This window comes from Halichoerus grypus, chromosome 6, assembly GCF_964656455.1.
Source record: "Halichoerus grypus chromosome 6, mHalGry1.hap1.1, whole genome shotgun sequence".
Classification (NCBI taxonomy): domain Eukaryota; kingdom Metazoa; phylum Chordata; class Mammalia; order Carnivora; family Phocidae; genus Halichoerus; species Halichoerus grypus.
The window spans coordinates 146,286,927-146,306,179 of NC_135717.1; the positions used below are offsets into that span (position 1 = coordinate 146,286,927).

Below are 19,253 nucleotides of genomic sequence, written 5' to 3' on the forward strand. Positions count from 1 at the left end.
AGTGTCAGAAGATCAAAATTTTAATTTCTAAAATATATTATGGAAACAGTTTCAATTAAACCATTATGAAATCAATTTGTATTTTCTATTAGTGTAAGAAAAGTAAGCTTATTTATCAAAGTAATATTAATGGTATATTATTGAGAACTCAGAAGTTCTATATATCATAATCTTATTTTAATCATTATTAAAAATTTGCATCATGCTGTGCACCATTAACTAATGAAGTGGGCTGAGATAATCAGGTTTCATTGTGGCCCCAGAGTGGAATGTTCAAGTTCTGTCAGTACTTGAAACTCAAGACTGATGGCACTGCTTGGGGCAACCATCATAAAATCGTGTATTAGGACCACGGGGGAGTCTCTTTATCAAGCAGAATAGAAATACAGGATATCCTACAAACAACATCAGGGAGTATTTAAACAGTTTGTTTGTCTCTGGGGCATAAAAACAGAAACAAAAAATGCAATTTTTGACTGTCTTTTCAGCTTGCATTCTATTTGGCTCATCAGAAGGTCCCTGTGAAACAACCCTGGTTACCTAGTGTTGCAACACACTTAATAATGCACCTTTGTATTGGATTTTTCTCCTCTGTCTTGTTTTTCTAGTTCTTCTCTCCTGTTCCTTTGGATCAATTCTTAAGTTAATGGTCCACAAACACTTGCTTTTCAATGGTGGTGGGTGGAGAGATGCAAACCCGTCTAAGAGTTATTGTACTGGAACTGACTATTGAAAACAAATCCTCAGAATGGGATTCTGGAACAGAATTACTCACCAGCCAGGCAGCAATGTGGACCCCACTGCTGATGGTAAGTGAGGTGGTATTAACCCCTTCAACAATAGCATCCCATTTACTAAAAAAGCAAAGGATAGATAGGGAAAGAGTATAGGTGCTGTGTGACACACATGTAGACAATTTAGACTGGATTTATTATATGAAATTGGAAAACAACTTCCCCAAAGGGCTTAAATAAAACTCCTTTCAGCATAACAATAAGGAAAGTATAGGCGATGAGAATCAGGCATCATTGAGCAGCTCAGTATGTCTGATTTTTTTTTTTTAAGATTTTATTTACTTATTTGACAGAGAGAGACACAGCGAGAGAGGGAACACAAGCAGGGGGAGTGGGAGAGGGAGAAGCAGGCTTCCCATGGAGCAGGGAGCCCGATGTGGGGCTCGATCCCAGGACCCGGGGATCATGACCTGAGCCGAAGGCAGACGCTTAACGGCTGAGCCACCCAGGCGCCCCCAGGATGTCTGATTTCTAAAAACCAGGGTTAAGAACATATTTCCCTAGTATCAATGGGATTGATAAGATATCAGAATGGCAATGATCATATGGTACTACTTATCTATCAAAGATAAGGTGGACTTCATCACTGTAATGGACCTCATGGTCAGAATGGCAATCAAAGTGCCTTGAACTATAGGAATCTGTGGTGATGGTTGGTCAGTCATAATGATCCTAGTGGTGAGAGAGATGAACAGCTGTCTAGAGTGGTTTTGAATTATATAACTAGGAAAAATCATAAACTGGCAATGGAGGGCAAACTTCAGCTACCAAAATGGAAATTTGTAATTCTTTACCAGTGTCTAGATCTGACAAGTTCAGGTAAGTAGAACCTAGTGATTAAAGGAAAGGCTGCAAAGCTATCACCAGTACACACGATCAGTATTTTTCAATCACTTCCCAAAGAGTTCTAGTGCCATTTCCTAATGTAGCTGTGCCAAGGAAAATGCATAGATCTTTAAAGACTTTAAAAGTCATGTTTGTGTAGACATGATTTCTGAGAAGTTGCCAATGGCCTGTCCTCTTGTTCAAGATCCGGCAAGGAAGGAGGTTAGAATATAATAGATGAAAAAGTCTGAGAAGGTGACACCAGAGTGGGCACAGAGTCCATGGATCTTTGTGTGTGTCTTATGTTAGTGCCTGTCAGAGCGAATCTACCTCAGAAGAGTTGCTCAGGAAGTATGTGGGCAAGATAAACACAGTCTGTGACTATCAGCCAACCTTTCTGCCTGACACCATAGTGCTTTTCCAATAGGCCCATGGAAGACTTAGCCGTAGAAACAGGAGTGTGTGTGAGAGAAACACAGTATCAAAGCCTGCTCAACAAGATGCGCCTTCTCACCAAGACGCTGTTAATGCTGAATGCCAACAGTGAGCCATCTTTTTTATCATGAAAAAAAAGACATATGATATTTATAGACCAGGGGCTCATGACATTAAAGTTAGATACACTTCTATAACAGATTGTTTAAAAGATGGTTTGTACAGACTTTGAAAATAAGTAAAGATCACTCACTATATTTTATGGGCCATAAAAATGAAATCATACCAAATAAAATGCAGTCCCTTTATTTTGGTAAAATTACCAAAACAGTAGAGGACTGGAAAGCAATATAATTGTGTTATATGCCTCTATGAGGAATATTTCTACCTGTTTCCTTAAGATCCTAAGTGGTAATTTCGTAGTCAAAAAAGGGTATATGATTTCAGTAGATGAGCCATTTTTAGTGACAAAACTGGACTCATCATATCCTGGGACATGACTTTGAAAAATGTGGTAATGATGAAATAAGAAGTCTACACTAACAATAGGACCCAAAAAAGGCCAATTTACATGATGAAAAGGAATGAATAGTTTGGAGAGTTTTGCTTTCTTTGAGTGACATAGATGAAACTTGAAAAGAAATTTAAAAGAGTAAATAAAAATGAACTTTAAAATTATAATTATTTCTTGGGTCACCTGGGTGGCTCACGTTGGTTTAGCATCCGGTTCTTAATTTCAGCTCAGGTCATTATCTCAGAGTTGTGAGATCAAGCCCCATATCAGGCTCTGCAATGGGCATGGAGCCTCCTTAAGATTCTCTCTCTCCCTCTCCCTCCACCACTGCCCCTCCCCCCACTCGCTCGCAAATTTCTTTCTCTAAATATACATATATATTTTTTTCTTAATAAAATAATGAAACTGGAAAAAAAAATCTTGATTTTTTTTTTTTTTTCCCCATACCAGTGCTGCTTAATAGGAGTTAGAGATGGGGACTAGGTACCCAGAGGAAAAGATCCACTTTCCAGAGCAAAATTACTAAAGCATGAGATATTAGCTATGCTGTATTTATTAACATATATTACTAAAATGCATTGAACAGGATTTACTGTAAACCACCTTCTAAGAATATTAACAAACTCTCATTTTCATTAAGCATTCCTGTAATAATGTGTCAGGATGGGAAAAATTATGTTCTAGGGAAATATCAAAAAGCAATGTCATTTGAATAGTATCACTATAGTAATATTATTTCTATTTGTCTGTATCTAATGATTCTGACTGCTCAAAATTATTCAAATGCACAGGGATTTTGAGTCTGTTTTGTCTATGTTTTATTTTATCATGCAAATAATCAATACAAGCCCTACCTCATGGACTCAGACTTTCAACTAAATATATGTTATCTTTACAGTGTTTGGGTGATGTAGTTGGTTAATCATCTCTTGGTTTTGGCTCAGGTCATGATCTCAGGGTCATGAGATTGAGCCCCGTGTCAGGCTCCGTGCTCAGCATGGAGTCTAAGATTCTCTCTCCCTCTCCCTCTGCCCCTCCCCACCTCATTCTCTAAAATAAATAAATAAATCTTAAAAATAAATAAATAAATAAATATATGTTATCTTATAAAAAAAGAAGCAGGTAAGAGATAATCAACTACATATATGTAACAAAATGAAATTATTTATTAAAAGTAGGTCACATTTTATCCTTTGTATATACGAGCAATTGATCCTACTTAATTAATGGAGCCATCTATAACTTTGGAACAGAATTTCCCTCAAGGGTTATACAAATAATTAATTTTCATAATATCTTACAATTGTGATTATAAACATCATGTTTAAAAACGACTAATGCATTGGGGCATGCAAGACACTAATACAAATATGTTCTTTTTAAATTCTTTGTTGTTTAATATTTATTGAAATTGCTCGGAAACAATTTAAAAATTGGCAAAATAGCTACAGTTTTAAAGCTATAGTTGTTATTAGAATATAAAATGTTGAGATACCATGTCATTGTTCATAGCTATTAGAAAATCAATAGATATTTCCCAAAAGGCAATATAATTGTTGTAACTTGAAAACTCAAGTTTATAAGTTATAGATCATGAAGACTTAATTAAATGCATTTATTTTTTAAATGAATGCTTTTTATTAGCAAAAATACACATTTCACTGTTTTTTTCATGCAAAAATAATGAAAAATTCAGGGATTTAATCAGGGACTTATAGGAACATGATCACTTTTTTTGTTTTTGTCATTTTTTCTTTCAATATCCTAATAAAATGTGAAGTTTAATAAACTTTTGTCATTGTTATTATCTTTTATTTTCTATAATTTTTATGTGGCACCTTTATATTTTTCTTATGCCTTTTTCTTTTTTTTTACAATTACAGCTGTGCAAGAAGTTATTATAATTGAAGTGTTTAAAATTTATACGGCACTTTTTTGTCTTATTTGAGTTATAACTAATTAAATAAGTAATTAATTCATAAAATCTCTAAAGCAATGCACAAGCATTTCATCTGAGTTAATTACATAAATTAAGAAAGTAAAGAGTATACTACAGAAATATAAACACTGCAAGATGATCTAGTCAGATGGAAGTGGTTCCATTAAGCTTGCAATTAATCTGCTAGATGCTATAAAGTGTGTGAAAGAGGAATAAACAAAACAATAAACAGGGAAAACAAACAGTTGAAAGTTCTTTTAGAGTGTGTGTGTGTGTATGTGCGTGCAAATTTGCACAAAATGACAGTACTCTTATTTACAAATAGTTTTCTTCATTATAGTTGTAGCGTTAGGACAGTTAATATATGTCTGATTATTTAAAAAGTAACTGGTCGCCCAATACATCAATCCTGAGCAGGACATAGGTAATACCATTCTGAAAAGAAAGTCAATCTTTAACTTACATCTTCCATACAGTAATATATGCCTAAAGATATCTATTTTCCTTAGCACTCTCTAAATATTGCTGTATGTAATTGAATTTTGATAATATTCAATAATGAGAAAACCCTGATTTTCCAGCATTGATGTCTTAAAGTACCTGAAGCAAAATACCTTGACATGATCATGAAATGTTCAAAAAGAAATGAAACAATGATTTCAACTAGACTATATTTTATGTTATCACTTTGTCAGGAGGGAAATATGGTGACTGTCTGTGAAACTTTCAGATAAAACCAGACATAATATAGCATCAAAAATTGTATAATTTGTGTCAACACAAATACATTTTATTTCTTACATATTTTAAACTCATTGCATGAAGAAAGTGAGATTCATAATGATTTGATAGCTGTATTAAAATATAATTTGGAAAAATGTGCCCAGTAAGATCTCTCTGTTGTTGGTTATATCTAGATAAGTCAGTATTGTGGTATGCTTAAGTCATTCATTCTACACATATTTAATGACAATATCTCTCTATGCTAAGTTCATTATATGTGCTGAATAAAGGCAAAGTATGGGCCCTCAGAGTAATTCTTTGTTAAATTATATTATCTTTGTTATCTTATTAAATCTTTGAGGCATGTAAGAAATTTTGAAATATCTTGATCAGTTTATTTAAAAAATGCAGAGGAAGGGCTAGTATCCAAAATCTATAAAGAACTTATCAAACTCAACACCCAAAAAACAAATAATCTAGTTAAGAAATGAGCAGAAGACATGAACAGACATTTTTTCCAAAGAAGACATACAGATGGCTAATAGACACATGAAAAGATGTTCAACATCACTCATCATCAGGGAAATACAAATCAAAATTACAATGAGATATCACTTCACGCTTGTGAGAATGGCTAAAATTAACAACACATGAAACAACAGATGTTGGCAAGGATGCAGAGAAAGGGGACCTTGCACTGTGGTGGGAATGCAAACTGGGGCAGCCACTCTGGAAAACAGTATGGAGGTTCCTCAGAAAGTTAAAAATAGAATGAACCTGTGACCCAACAATTGCACTACTAGGTATTTACACAAAGGATACAAAAATACTGATGCGAAGGGGCACATGTGCCCCAATGTTTATAGCAGCATTATCAACAATAGCCAAACTATGGAAAGAGCCCAATAGAATATTACTCAGCCATAAAGAAAGAATGAAATCTTGCCACTTGCAAGGACATGGATGGAGCTAGGGTGTATTATGTTAAGTGAAATAAGTCAGTCAAAGAAAGAAAAGTCAAAGAAATATGATTTCACTCATATGTGGAATTTAAGAAACAAGACAGATGAACATAGGGGAAGGGGGAAAAAAAGAAAGAAAGGGAAGCAAACCATAAGAGACTCTTACCTATAGAGAATAAACTGAGGGTTGATGGAGGGAGGTGGGCGTGGCATGATGGGGTAAGTGGGTGACAGGTATTAAGGCGGGCACTGAGTGTTGTATGTAAGTGATGAATCATTAAATTCTACTCCTGAAACCAATATTACCCTATATGTTAAGTAACTAGAATTTGAATAAAAACTTGAAATAAAAAAATGCAGAGGAAGGATTGTTGAACCACCTAATACAAAATTACTAGGAAGTCCTTGCATAGGTGCATTTTACTTATGTAATACAATAATGAACAGAGAGAAAATGAAGGAAAAGTCCATTATTATCCTTAAATTCTACTTTGAGTCCCTCCCAAACTTATTTTCTATAACCCCACAGATAGAAAGGCTAGAGCCACATTAAAATGAGCCAAAAGAAACTGAGTGTAAGCCTTTTTACAGGTCTTGGAGATCTGATAGTGATTAAAGAATTATTCAAGGATCATTTGACTATACATTCGTTGCAATGTGAGCTGATTTAAAAATACAACCTTGGAATTACATGTAATCTCACTGTTACTGTGTATCTCCTGTTCTCAAAGACAGATTTGTATTCTCTGCATCTCATTAGTCTATGATGTACACTTACATTTAATCATGAAATGTAAAAATATCAGTTGTGATTATTTACTAGTATTTTCACTGCTAAAATTTCAAGTGCTGTGCTAAGTGCAGAAAAGATCAAGAAAATACAGAATAATGGAAAAGCTATAGGAACACTGTAATTTAATGAAATGTATATTTCACATCCTAGAAATTTTGATAAAAGTAAAAGTAATAAAATAAGTGTGGAGTATAATGAGTTTTTAAAAATAATTTCTGATCTCAGGAAGCAACAGAATCATTAAGAAAAAGAGAAGTCATTTTTCTGTATAAAGCACACAAAACAATCCTAATTTGAAGGAGGAGTTCTAAGGGCCAGTGGAACAGATGTGGCGTATAAAATCTGGGCTGCATATTACTTTATTCATTACTTTTTGAAAATAAAGCCTCTGTGGTCTTATAGCAGATACACTATTCAGAAAGCTGGAAGAGGGTGCTTTGGGCACTAGGATGGAATTTTGGAAGACGTATAGTTTCTACCTGGCATAGAGACAGGGTCATATAGCAAATTTGGTATATTCCCTTTAGTGCCACATCTTTACCAGACATGGAGAAGACATAATACCAAAAGAAAATTCCCTTTAAACATGACAGCATTATCCCTCGGACCATTCTCATTCTTAGTTTTTGGAAAAATTTGTATTCTCTCTAAAAACCGGGAAAAGATGATATCCATATTTCATATACTTGAAGAGGTTTTTACAAAAGGGAGTACAGATGTGACCAGAATGACAAATGGACTTAACACCCCCCACAACTCCCTGTTTGTATATGACAGTTGTTCTTACAGGGAATGTGGGCTGAATTCTAACTAAAACTCATAAACTGCCTTACTTGGAAGAATGAAGGCTGGGTATGTGTGTATGAGAAGCTTTGTGGGAATGTGATGTTGGAGGACAGATTTGAATCTTACCTGCCTCTCTGGAACACACATCAGATATTGGAGAGCATACCAAACAGGATTCCTCCTAGGTACACTAGATACAGACAACTGCACCTATCCAAGGATAAACAGCATTTTGTTTGTGGTAGTTCTAGGTTGTCACATCTTACCCAGGGAAGAATTTTAGAACAAAAAGCAAAGGCTCCCTGTTTGTCGTGCTTTTGGGTCTCATTCATTCTCACATTGCTGTATCTCTGAATTGATGAGGTTCAACCAGTAAAGTAACCATTCTCACTATTCTTAACCCATATAATGTGTTATAGAACAGCTCAATACGTGAGATTACCTAATAGACAAGGATAAAGATAAACGACAGAAAAGAATAAGCAAACAAGGTAAAATTACCAGATATGTAACAATAAGGGGACTACCCTGTGGAAGAATAGATTCTTTTCTATGGAATAGAATTATTTCAAGGAATAAGAAGGCATTTTAGAAAATAGCTAACTGTTTTTGAAAACATGATTAGAAAGGATATTACACCAAGAAACTTACAGTACATTTCAAGTGATGAACTAGAATCCTGAAATAGGAAAGACTTCATAGAGACAGAAAAAATGATGTTAAATTAAAATAATAATAGTTCAAAATAAAGGCAATGAATGACAGTTGCATAGACTTAAAAAGAAGTGGAATATATGTCTCAAAATTTCTACTGGAAATCAGAAAAATTATTTAGTTATTCATTCAAAGAGAATAAATTCTCTATAATAATAATTGGAAATAAAATAAAGCTAAAAATAGAAAGTTTTAAATAAGACAGAAGATTAAATCTATTAATTATGACTATACAGGAATCAGGTAAAATTACCTATGACAAGACAAAGATTTCCAGATTAGATTACAAAGTAAAATAAGTATATGGCATTTATTAGAGACAAAGTGGAATAATAAGTTTAAAAATGAACTTTAAACAAATCTTTTTTATTTTTTTATATTTTTATAAAGAGTTTTATTTATTTATTTGACAGAGAGAGAGCACAAGCAGGGGGAGGGGCAGCCAGAGGGAGAGGGAGAAGCAGGCTCCCCACTGAGCAGGGAGCCCGATGTGGGGCTCAATCCCAGGACCTTGGGATCATGACCTGAGCCGAAGGCAGACGCTTAATCAACTGAGCCACCCAGGCACTCCTAAACAAATCTTTTAAAAAATATTTTATTTATTTATTTATTTATTTATTTGGGAGAGAGAGAGACAGACAGAGACAGAGAAAAGTAGCAGGGGAGGAGCAGAGAGAGGACAAGCAGAATCCATGCTGAACACAGAGCCTGAAGTGGGGCTCCATCCCAGGACCCTAATATCATGACCTGCACTGAATGAATACTAGAGTCAGACACTTAACCCACTGAGCCACCCAGGTGCCCCAACAAATCTTTTTTAAAAATTGCCTTATGTAAGTCAGTATTAATATTTAATATCAAATAAAGAATAATTTAGGAAAAAGTAAATAAAATGGGGTGCCTTCCAAGTCTAATAAAAAAAATGCATAAGAGCTATAACAAATTATAAAGCAGTAGTGCAAAACAGGTAATAGAAAGAAAATTTAACCAAAGCAAGTGTAATGGAGAACTCTAGTTCACAATTTATCATTTCTTGACAGATTAAAAAAGAGTACAGAGAATTTAAATTATATAATTACTAAAGGACATTTAATATATGTATTAAATTTGGTGTGCTACACACCTAGAAGAAACATTTTTTTTTCAGAAGCCACAAAACATTTTCAAAAATTGATCATACCAATTCAAATGTAGAAATAATATATCACAGTTTCTGACACTGTGATAAAGCTGGATAATACAATTTTAAATGATCAAAACAAAACAGCAAATACTGGTAATATACTGTATATATGTATAAATGTATATCAATTCATGTATATATGTATATATATATATCAGTATCTGAAATAACTCAAAGAGAATCTCAAAGGTACAATTGCAGGTTACAGAGAGTCTCCAACTTACAATGGTTCAACTTACGATCTTTGATTTTATGATGGTGTAAAAACAATTTGCATTCAGTAGAAACTGTAATTTGAAAATTTTCAATTTTCAAAGTGATATGTGCTAATCCTATGCCTGGCCCATGAAACTATCTAGGGGCTTCCTCAATTTGCTTTTCCCTTCCTCCTCTGGATATAAAGTTTGATAAGGACTGAAATAATGACTTATGCAGCCACACCATAGAAGGAACTTGGGCCCCTGCATAAAGCTCGTAAGACAACCACTCTGCAGACTTCTATACCCAGTTCAACTCCAAATACCTTCTACAGTTGGGCTAGTATGTATTTAGAACTGTATTTGTCACAGGTCCTTGGTATACCCTAAATAATGAACAAGAAACAAAATATTATATTAAGCAATAAAATACAGAAAAAATCATTTCTGTATTTAGGAATACAGAATTTGACATTCTAAATTAAATACCACTACATTAAATAAAGCACCAAGTAAAAGAATCATATGCTATGAGCAAGTGGAGTTTATTCTAGAGGTTTATTTGTAGCATATATGTAAATATTTAATAGACAACTCGTCTTATTTTTGTGACAGGAATCTTAAACTAATCAGGTTTATAATTAAACCCTTTTTTTTTCTCTCAATATCTGCTCCTCCTTCAAGTTTTCTCCTTCCTTGTAGGTTTGCTTCCATTTTATCAATTACTTGAGCAAAAATGATGGTTTCATCCTTGACTCTAGTTTTCTCACATCTCGCATTGTCAATAGATAATGTTCTGTTCTACTTGCAAAATTCTTCCGGATTCTGACCATTTCTTACAACTTCTCAGTCACCACTCTGTTCCAACATACTCCCATATCTCACCTGTATTACTTTTTATTAACTAGCCCTCATGATTCATCCCTTGCCTCCAGGAGCATGTTCAGTAGTCAGAATAATCTTCTAAATATAGGTGAGATTGTCATTCATCAGTTCAACAGTTCCTCGTCTTATATAGAATAAAAGGAAACATCCTCTAGTGCCTGTAAGGACCAATGGGATCTGGACCACTACTCCATTCTGTCTTTTGGACTTGTTCCCCTGCCTCTCTCCCTTGATTGAGCAGGCTGTAGTAATTGCTCTCATTGCTGTTTCACTAATAAGCCAACCACACTCTTTGTTTAGGACATTTGAATTCACTTCCCTGTCTTGAATGTTCTTGTAACCTATAGCCACATTTCTTACTCCTTCCTTTATTCCTATCTCCAGTCACCCTGAATAAAATAGCTACATTTTTCTTTATATACCTCTTATTATGCCTTTTTTTCTCCATAGGAATTATTGGTACCTGACATATTTCCTACTTACTTAGATGTCTTCTTCACCACTACGGGGTAAGCTCCAGGAGGCAAAGGAATTTAGTTTCTTTAGTTGAGTAAATGAATGAGGAGAAAGAGAGTTTAACATTAGTGAATCAATTAACATAATTTGTCACAACAATAGATAGAGGATCAAAGGAGAAAAATCTTATGGGATGAAGAACTGGAAAGATACTAGACAGAATTAATTTCAGTATTAACAAAGACTATATCAGAATTCTTCTTTAATATGATAATGAACATCAATCTTAAAAACTAATGTATTAAGGAGTACTGAAACAGAAAAAGAATTCATTTAAATTTCAGAAACTAGCTAAAAATGTCCCACTTAACACTAAATTTAACATTTGTCTGAAAGTTATATAACCAATGCAATATGGGTCAAGAACATAAATAAGACACAACTCACTATTTTTACATATGTTAAACTAGGAAAATCCAAAAGTATTAACTGAAAATATATTAGATATTTCGGGAGAGCAATTGGAAAGATCTTTACTTTCTTCCTTTTTTCTGTTGACCAGGATTTTGTCACCATAACTCTAAACTGCTTATCAGAGTCTCCGATGTCATTCACAGTTCCAGTTAAATGGCTGCAACAATTTCAGACCTCACAACTGAAGACAGAAAGTGTCTATTCAGGTAGCTTCCAGAAGTATCCTGCAAATGTTGCCTCATCAGCATTCAGAGGGTCAGTAGAGGGTTTCTGGACAAATCTTAATATCAGAGTGAATGGGATGGGCTCATTGGTTTAAACAATTTGTGGGGTCCACTAGTAGAACTAAAACCACATGTGCTGTGTTGAAAAAAGGTTGGGTACTCCAAAATCAAACTATTTTTTTTTTACAAGAGGGATATTAATATATGAGGTTATGAAAATTGGTGATGTATGCTATATATTTAATAATTGCCTTTAAGGACAAAATTATAGTCTCCCCTCCACAAACACACCAGAACAGAGAGATTATTCAATTTTATTCCCATAGCCCAGGGGATAGCTGGTTTCTGAGCTTGTATGTTTCCTTAATGAATAGTTTTCATCAAAAATGTGAAACACTTAAAATCTGTCTTGAATAAGATTAATTTCCTTGACAATGTTAGTTCTGGTGAATAAATATTAGAGATTTTTATAACAGAAATAAAGAAAAAACCTTATGTAAATCCATACTGAATATGAAGTATAAGAAAGGCAAAAATTATCAATTTCCAGGCCAAATATAATAAAATGGCTTTCAATTAAATTTTATAAGGACAAAACAATATTTATTATCCAAAGATTTGTTTTAGAACTCTGCATTTCTTCAGGTTATATCAAAGAAAAATAATATATTTATATTGTAAAAATGGGAAACACAAAGCAATGCATTCAATACCAATGGCTTACCTGAACATGGTATTATTGGTATCATGGAATAATGAAATTCTCCCAGGTTGCATTCTCCTTCATTAAGAAAGTTAATAGAAATTCATATATAAAAAAAAAAGTAAATACAGGACAATTATATTAATTTAGACTGTGGCAGAAGTAATGTTCTTAATTATTTTTTCTTTGAAATAGTCTATAATAATACATTCATTATTTAATATTCAAATTTATATTAATATCTGGATATAATGTTCATTTTAAATTTACAAAACTACAGTAAACTGGTCAAAATATTCCGCATCTGAATTAAACTTACTACTGAACTAAAACTGTATTTTACTTAATTTGAATATATGTTGATGCAATCAGCACTATTATGATTATTCTTACTACCGCCACCACAACCATCACATTTTTACTCTTTTTACTATTACCAGTACTACTATTACTATAGTATTTATTGCTTTTGATGCCACTATAAAACTGTGGTTATTCACTAAACAATTCAGACGTTTTCTTAGTTTTGTAGTGATTTCTCTCAAGCTTCTCAGATCCCATCATTCATCATTTTACATGGTAGAGGGTGCAGAGGAAAAAGCAGTTAGGAACACACAAATCTTGGCCAGTTAATAGCTAGATAGCTTTGTTTTATTTTTATTTTTTTTTTACTTTTTCAATATTTTTTATTTAAATTCAATTAGCCAATATATAATACATCATTAGTTTTTGATGTAATGTTCAATGATTCATTAATTGCATATAACATCCAGAGCTCATCACATCACGTGCCCTCCTTAATGCTCATCGCCCAGTTACCCCATTCCTCCACCCACCTCCCCTCCAGCAACCCTCAGTTTGTTTCCCGGAGTCAAGAGTCTCTCATGATTTGTCTCCCTCCCTGATTTCTTCCCATTCAGTTTTCCCTCCCTTCCTTTATGATCCTCCGTGCTATTCCTTATATTCCACATATGAGTGAAACCATGTGATAATTGTCTTTCTCTGCTTAACTTTTTTCACTTAGCATAATCTCCTCCAGTTCCATCCATGTCAGTGCAAATGGTGGCTATTCATCCTTTCTGATGGCTGAGTTATATTCCATTGTATATATGAACCACATCTTCTTTATCCATTCATCTGTCAAAGGACATCTCGGCTCTTTCCACAGTTTGGCTATTGTGGACACTGATGGCATGAATATTGGGGTGTGTGTGCCCCTTCTTTTCACTACATCTGTATCTTTGGGGTAAATACCCAGTAGTGCAATTGCTGTGTCGTAGGGTAGCTCTATTTTTAACATCTTGAGGAACCTCCATACTGTTTTCCAGAGTGGCTGCACCAGCTTGTATTCCCACCAGCAGTGTAAAAGTATTCCCCTTTCTCCACATCCTTGCCAACATTTGTTGTTCCCTGACTTGTTAATTTTAGCCATTCTGACTGGTGCAGGTGGTATCTCATTATCATTTTGATTTGTATTTCCCTGATGGCAAGTGATGTGGAACATTTTTTCATGTGTCTGTTGGATAGCTTTGTTTTAGTAATAAATTCTCTCTGAGCCTCAGTTTATTCCCACATAAAATGTGATAACTATGTATCTTTTAATTTGGTGAAAAAATAGTAGGATAATGTATATGAAATATCTGTATCTAAGAAATGATAAAAATGATCATGTATATATTATGCTTGAGGATCAAGAAATACTAACTCATTTTTTTTTTCTTACCCAAGCAGTGACCCTCATCTTACTGTGCCTTTTTAAAGATATTCTTGATATGGTGAGTTTTCCTATTCTTTCATAATTTTGTATACTCATATTTGGGTATTCTCTGGGTCCATTATATTTTTCTTGGAGAAAATAATCTGAATAATAGTTGATGTAATATATATTCATTAATAACAAGACATTTTGCAACAATTCAAAGTTATAATGAATTTAGCATTTGTTCTCTTGTTATATATAAAGTCTTTCTTTCAATAAAAATCACTGTTAATATTCTCCAGAAAAATATGCTGAAATATTTTAGTGAATTGTTATTGGCTTCATGACACTAGCCAGATTTTGAAGTTTATCTTCCTAGACTCCTAATTCTTTAACGATAATTTACTAAGCAAATTAGTAGTACCATAGTAAAGAGGTCATATATGTAACAATTTTCTTTTTCTGTCTGCACAAAACAACTAATAAAAAAATAATTTAGTTTGAAAAAATGAGCAATGCGGGCTGTATATTATATATAGCTAAAATATTGGATACATTAATATCATAGCCATAATTAATAGTATTCTTCAAATAAAAACTATCATATGCCCTATTTAATTCAATTATAAGACTAAGACCATCTAGTACAATTTTCAAGTCAGGATAATACTAAAAAGGGGCGCCTGGGTGGCTCAGTTGTTAAACGTCTGCCTTCAGCTCCGATTGTGATCCTGGGATCTAGCCCCGCATCGGGCTCCCTGCTCAGCTGGAAGCCTGCTTCTCCCTCTCCCACTCCCCGTGCTTGTGTTCCCTCTCTGGCTGTGTCTCTCTCTGACAAATAAAAAAAATAAAATCTTAAAAAAAAAAGAGAATACTAAAAAGGCAGTAAGTTGTATGTGGTACAAATGATTAAAATGAATCATTCCGTAATTTCTTTTGGTTATAATAAGTTGATCTCTCTCTGGACAGCTTTCCACACCAAGTTATTTCAGGAATTGCTAGTCTGTGTAGGTTCATAAATTTTTATTGAAATGCTGAAGTTTTTTTTTAAATCTCTTTATCCTGAATCTAGTATCAATGTATTAAATGAATACTCAATAAATACTGTCTGATTGACTGGGAACATCTGAAATAGTTGCTTTATTTGGAGGCAAATATAATAAGTGACTTTTTTTTTTTTAAAGATTTTATTTATTTATTTGAGAGAGAGAGAATGAGAGACAGAGAGCATGAGAGGGAGGAGGGTCAGAGGGAGAAGCAGACTCCCTGCCGAGCAGGGAGCCCGATGCGGGACTCGATCCCGGGACTCCAGGATCATGACCTGAGCTGAAGGCAGTCGCTTAACCAACTGAGCCACCCAGGCGCCCTATAATAAGTGACTTTTAATGGAAAAGAATGAGTAGCTTCATGCTAAGTAGAATATGAACTTTCTTTTTGGCAACATAAATTGATTCTGAAATTCAATAATGTTTGGACTTTTTTTTTTTTTGCCTGAAGTTTCCTATTAAACTTTTGTCCTAGAATAACTCTTCTTCTGATCAGTTTTTCCACAATCTAGTGAAATATATAAAACACTTAACAATATTTGTAAAAATGTTCTTTTAAGTAAAACACAAATGAAAAATTGACAGTGTTAAATGCCATTATTTCCAACCTCAAAAGGATTCCAAATCGATATGTCAAATTAAGTCAAATTATACATTTACCTTTAAGTATGGCACTGTCCACATTTTTATTGTCTTAATAGACTCATTTTTTATTTTCTATTTTTTTGGCTGAGTCTACTATTTCCTTAGTTCTGACACACAGTAATCTGTTCTCCACAATTCTCTGCTTGGGAGAATCATCTGCTGACTCTTTGAGTTTAAGTGTTTTTCTAAGTGTGTAAAAGAAGTGCCTTTATTAATTGTTTGTTCCATAGTCATGTTTGCACAATTTTGTACAAAAGAAGTATAGAAAGACATAAATACCAATTGACTTATTATGCTCAAAGTTGTGGTATTAATGCTAACAATACTAATAGTGATAAATTGGGACAAGCTATTTGACACAACATGAATTAATACTGGAATATATATAAAAAAAAATACTGGAATATATAGAGGTACTCTTGCAAATAACAGAAATGCAATAGCATTTAGGAATAGGAAATGCAGGGGTGCCTGGGTAGCTCAGACGGTTAAGCATCTGATCCTTGATTTCAGCTCAGGTCATGATCTCAAGGTTGTGAGATCGAGCCCCATGTAGGGCTATGTGTTGGGTGTGGAGATTCCTTCTTTTCCCCTCCCTCTGCCCCTAACCCCTTCTCTCCCTCTCTAAAAAAAAAAAAAAAAAAAGGAGGAATAGGAAATGCAATAGTAAAATAGAAGAGTATTAATATGAAACCAACTGAATGAGAAACCTGAATGGCTAATAAGCGTACAAAAGGATATTCTATTTACTATTAATGTAACAATTAAAAATTAAAACAATAATAACATTATACTGATAAAATCATCAATTTTTTTTTTTTTAAATCCAATACCACCAAATTTGGTGATGTTTGGAACCAATTAGCCTCATAAACTGCTGGCAGATATGTATATTGATATAGTTTTTTTGTAGAAAATTTGGTAATCTTTAGTTAAAATATGTATTTGCATACCCAATGACTAAGAAACCTTCTGTGTGTTCTTCAGAAATGCCTGAGGAAAAAAAAAAAGTGAACAAGTGTCTATGCAACATTGGTTTTGATAGCAAGGCACTGGATTAGAGGTAGCATAGATGGCTATATATAAGAGAACTGATAAATGTTTGCATGCTTTCTATATAGCAAAATTGTTCCTTAAAATCGTATTACAGGATTTATTTATGTAGAATTCCCCCAAAATACAAGTTTATAGAAACAAATTAGATTAATGGTTCTAAGGGCTAGGGATAGAAATGGGGAGTGATTATAAATGGGCACAAGTTTAGAAACGTTCTAAAATTAAATTGTGATGATGTTTGTACAACTCCATAAATATACTAAAATTCATTGAAATGCACATTGAAAATAGGTAAATTTTATGGCATGTAAATTATATCTCAATAGGGCTAGTAATTTACGAAATAACAAAGACAAATTATAACATAATACTATTTATCTTTGCAAATACATACAAAAGCAAATATATACAAGAGCCAAAGAAACCAACTACTTTAAGTGGATTTTTATAAAGAGAATGCAAATACAGAATTGGGGTGTCGCCCCATAGGACAGTACATGTATGACAGTAAATAAGCCTTGTATGTACAAATGAGTGCCTTAACTTGACAATGATTAACTCATTGTCTCTGGGAAAAAAATAAAATAAAGCAACTATCAAATATGGTACTTGATGAAAGCCCAGGAGAGGATAACATTTTATTAACATAAGGTTTTGAGAATCCAAAGTGCTGTGCTGTTTATTACAATTCCCAGGAAGATTTGGAGGTATTCAGTGTAGATCAGAATAGCACAATGAACAAGGAGACTAAACTGGGCAAGGGGTGGGGGACAAATCATTTTATGTGAAAAATATACATTCTTCATTGTTATCATAATTATGTTCTCTTTTATAGTTATCAAAAAGACAGGAGTCAAAGTATTCATCTATTTAAATGACATATCTTTGTTTTTTAAAATATCTCAGAAAATGGCCTTTAACCATGAAGCTCATAGAGATCATTGCTTTTTAAAAATACATTATGATAGGAAATTGAATTTAAACCTTAGTCTATAAGATATGCTTGGTATAGAAAATTAAATTTGTTTACATTATTAAATAAATTTGTGGATGTTATGATAATTATTCTACATTCTATAAAGAAGATTCACATGTTTCAATTGTAAACTCCTACTCTATACATTGTATATGTCCCTTCCTTTTTTCTTTTTTTTTCTTTTTCCCTACATAAAGCACCTGAATCTTTGGCTTAGCATCTCTGTGTAATTCTGCTAATAATAAAATATATCTCCAATAGATTCTCATACAAACATATGCAAGTCTCTTTCTTCTATAATCATCATCTATTAGAAAGAAATTGGCAGACAATATATACTTATAAAGTACAGATTAATTGATTTGCTCATTTTTTTTATTAGATCAGATTGCCCTTTAATTGTGTCTAAGAGAATTTCCAGCAAAGAGATTGGGAATAAGTAGTTAAGCATGACAGTAGTCTGTCACCCATCAAAACTTCTAGCCTCCTTACTTGTAAATGAGGACATTACTACCTGTGCTGCCTTCTAAACTTTCAGAAAAATTTAGGAACAAATGAGTTTATGCGAAAAAAACATTTGAAGAGCTTCCCCTAATTGAAAAAGTATGATAGTCTAGATGAACAAATCATTTTCCTTATATGCTCTTGCATGATATCTAAGGATAATCAGGGTTACTCTATAACAGTCATAAATAGAATTAAGTCAGTGCTTATTATGCTGACTTGTTATGCTTATTATAATGCAGTTTATTCTGTAACTACCTACATTGTACCTGGATCCAAAATCTTTTTCTGTAAAAATCCAAAAGGAAGCTGGAATTCACAACGAAAAACAAAGTTTGGGTCCTAATAAATCTTCGTTAATAAACATTCAGATAAGTAAGAAAGATGAAATCTACTTAAGTAGGAAAAAAATCTGAAAGCAGTTTATTAATGGTATTGACCTGGTTCTTTTGGAAGATACATATTCAATTAGAAAACAAAACAAAACAAAGTAAAACATCTCATTTGTGGAGAACTTAATGATATGCAATTTTGCTCCTAAATCTAGATTTTATTCCAAACTGAAAAGATTTTATTCCCAATTTTATTTTGCTATAAAATATTTATGAGAAACCCAAAAAGTTTAACTGCTGTGTTTGAATTTTCCATTTTTCTTAAATTCAAGAAGAGAAAGTAATATGTAATAGACAAAATAATCCTGATTATGTTATATATAACTAT

At 33.3% G+C, this 19,253-nt stretch overlaps 1 protein-coding gene across 11 annotated transcripts in view; it reads right to left on the reverse strand.

Moving 5' to 3' along the window:
- Positions 1-19,253, reverse strand: part of MGAT4C (MGAT4 family member C) — a 725,092-nt gene that overhangs the window by 104,139 nt on the left and 601,700 nt on the right. For 3 of the 11 annotated variants that reach the window (XM_036110960.2, XM_078076386.1, XM_078076385.1), the window contains one exon: positions 12,629-12,685. The exons of the other annotated variants lie outside the window; for them this stretch is intronic. The gene's annotated coding sequence lies outside the window, so the exon portion shown is untranslated. The remainder of the gene's footprint in view (positions 1-12,628; positions 12,686-19,253) is intronic. 11 annotated transcript variants of the gene reach the window in all.